This window comes from Crocodylus porosus, unplaced genomic scaffold (assembly GCF_001723895.1).
Source record: "Crocodylus porosus isolate Cpor-Errol unplaced genomic scaffold, CroPor_comp1, whole genome shotgun sequence".
Lineage (NCBI taxonomy): Eukaryota > Metazoa > Chordata > Crocodylia > Crocodylidae > Crocodylus > Crocodylus porosus.
In genome coordinates this window covers 55,597,002-55,600,069 of record NW_017728886.1, presented here as the reverse complement: position 1 = coordinate 55,600,069, position 3,068 = coordinate 55,597,002, and the positions used below count along the sequence as shown (strand labels likewise).

At 41.7% G+C, this 3,068-nt stretch overlaps 1 long non-coding RNA gene across 1 annotated transcript in view; it reads right to left on the bottom strand.

Annotated features, from left to right (window-relative positions):
- The window catches only part of LOC109321470, a 13,672-nt gene that overhangs the window by 2,324 nt on the left and 8,280 nt on the right, over positions 1–3,068 (bottom strand). The window contains exon 2 of the long non-coding RNA XR_002104067.1: positions 1,003–1,005. This is a non-coding gene — a long non-coding RNA (uncharacterized LOC109321470). The remainder of the gene's footprint in view (positions 1–1,002; positions 1,006–3,068) is intronic.

The following is a 3,068-nucleotide window of genomic DNA, read 5'->3' as shown; positions in this document are numbered from 1 at the left end:
GTAGATATCCACTCCTCTGCTCAGCTATTCATTTCACTCTCTCCCACCTATCCCCTTGTAGCACACCTCTGTTTTATCTACTCTTCTTTCTTACAAGATGACAGTGACAGCTGCAGTATGGTCACTTTTCCTAAGCCTATGGGAAGAGTGCTCCAGTTCTGTATTTGCTCTCTTCCTTCTCTTTCCCCTACCCTGGCTGCAGTTCTATGATGGTGAGGAGAGAGGGAAGAGATGAGAAGAAGACAAACTAGACCATGACTGATTCAAAGGTAGATAGAAGGGGGCAGGGCAATCATGAGCTGTTGAGCACTTTCTCTTCCCTCTTTCCACAGCTGACAACTCCTTAGGCTCCTAAGGGGTAGAGAAATGGGCGATAGAAGGGCTTCCTTTTCTCATGAGCCACTTAAATAGGAAGGCAGGCATTCAGAGGTGGTTTTCGCCAAGGAGTTTGAAGTTTTGGTATGGGCTAAAACGTCTTGTGTCACTAACAGACTAATACAGTTTGAAGGAACCTTAGAAATCATTTGGTCTTACCCATAAAGCACAATCCATGGTTATACTTGGACCATCAACCTTTTATTCATAGCCAAATGCACCAACTGATTATATCAGAAAAACAGGTATGGCTCCAGATCTGATTAGAATCTCATAACTTTAGAATCTCATAACTTACTATGGCAAGAGGTTGGCAACACTGGGCGCATCTACACATGCATTAATACACTGTTGTTAGTGAGCATTATGTTTAGTACCTCTAATATGAGGTACTAAGTGCACAGTAACTGGTTCACTGTGCAGTAGGACTGGCATACAGTCTTTTTGTGACACTTAATGTGCAGCAAACTAATTCTACTGCGCAACAGCACTTAGCACAATTTTTGCCATGGTGCACTAATGCACAACGGAATTAGTCTACTGTACATTTAGTGTCTTGTGTAAACATGCCCACTTTATACATATTACCCCAATCAGTCTGTAGCAGGGGGGGCCATTGGCCACTACCAGCTTTAGGGTAGCTACAGCTAGTGCTATGCAGCCCTTCCATTGTATAAGTAGAAAAAAGGGTTGTGATTTTGGTGATTTCATGCATGGACTTCCTCCCTTTATACAGTGGTGGAGAGTCAGGCCATATTCTAGTTCTAAAAGAATAAAGAAGAAAATGTAAAAAAAGAGCATAGTTACAATTAAAAATAAATAAGAAAAGACTGCAAATGGTACTCAACCTACATGCTCAAAACTCATAAGATAGGCAAAATTAACTTCAATAATACCATTACGATTCTCCTCCCTTAGTTTAGATTAAATTAAAAGTATTTAGTGCAATTGTTTCTCACATGCATTTTGACAGAATGGAGGTCCATCCGAGCTTCATCTAAAATGTCTTACTTTGTTAGGAGAAACTGATATCATCTGCTCCATGTTGTTGGATTCAGATCAGGGAAAATGTATATTTCCCCCCCTTCCAAATTCTGGGACCCATTTGTTTGTTTTTTCTTGCTGTTAACAGCATTCCTCCCTGGTTCCTTACTTCTGAATAAAAACAGTCTTGTCCCAAACTTCCATCTCTGGTCTTGCTGTATGTTATGCTGTGGTAACACTGCTCAAGTGGGAAAGGGTGTGGACTGTGTGAGTCATTTCTTTATAGGTGAAAAACACTTTTCTAAAGTTCTCAGAAAAATGTGGCAGAAATGTTTATCAAACTTCTATAAAACAAAGGAAGAACCATGAGAACTTTCAGTCCAAGGCAATTGTTTCAGAGAGGACTCTGTGGTTCTCTAAAGCTAGACTACTGTCAAACTGCTTTGATCTGCATGTTGTGTAACACGGGATTGTTTGGTTTTTTTTAAAACTAAGGCTACCATTTTTTCACAGCAGTCACAGACATCAGGAAGCCATGATACTGAAGAAACTCTTTCAGGATGCACCCCACCTTCTAGAAAGGCAAACATGCTGCTTCATTGTAGATTTAGTTCAGCCAGGCACGGTGGCTTATCAGAAAGAATGGGCGTATGAGGCCTCTAACCTGAAACTCCCATGAGGCCACAGCAGGGAATGTAGTTGGCAAGGTTATTGTTTAACTGTTGCAAGCAAAACATAATACAAATGCTGCTTCCTTCTCCTGTCGCTCTACTGTGAAACTTATTTAAAATGATTATGCCATTGTTCGAGGTGGATTCCTGGCCTGGACTCCCTTATGAGCATGGGCACTTTGACTAGAGGTGTGAAGGTTCCAAAGCATCTAAACTTTCCACCTTGATGATGTCAGCAACCTATTTATGCCTATGGGCATGCACATTAGTTAATGTTGGCAAGAGATCCTCATGAGATCCACAACGTGGATAAATTTCAGATAAATTAGGTGGCATGTGCACCACAAAGGTGTTGCGTGCAGAAGCAGTGAGAAGCATGTGCGCAACACTGTGACTGGTAAATGTGTCAGAGGAGAGTGTTTGACAGGTGGTATGATCTGTGTGATATATAGTGTGTGTGCATGAAGGGATGTGTAGGTGGCATGCATGTGTAGAGAAGTGTGTGTTTGTCTCACCCTACAGTGCCGGTTTGGGTATGTGTGGAGAAGTGCAGTGAGAGGGAGAAAGTGAGTGGCTACGAGACAATACTTGGATGTACGGCTCATATGTACCTGAAATCAGTGTACTCCCATCTCAACTCTTAATTGGTAAAGTATCACCCTCCCTATATTTGGTATACCAAGTACCCTGACAGGGGAAAAGATCCGAAGGTTTTAAGAGCTGTTAATGTAACAAGTCTTGGTGTCTGGGCTTCAGCCCACCTTTCACCATTATCCCCCTATGATGGAATTAACATATTTACAGCTGTTGAGTGGGAGCAATCATAGGCACACTTCATATGTACTTCATGAACAATATGCGCGCTTGTTAGTTATGAAACTGTGAAAGTTTACAGGAACTAGTTACAACAAGGAAGTGTGTGTATCTGATTAGACTTGACCATTTTGTATGAAAACAGACTTGCAATCTACCTCTAATACATAAGAAGTCCAGTAGCATAACTTGGGATGAGAGGGGACATGCAGGGTACCAGCCCCA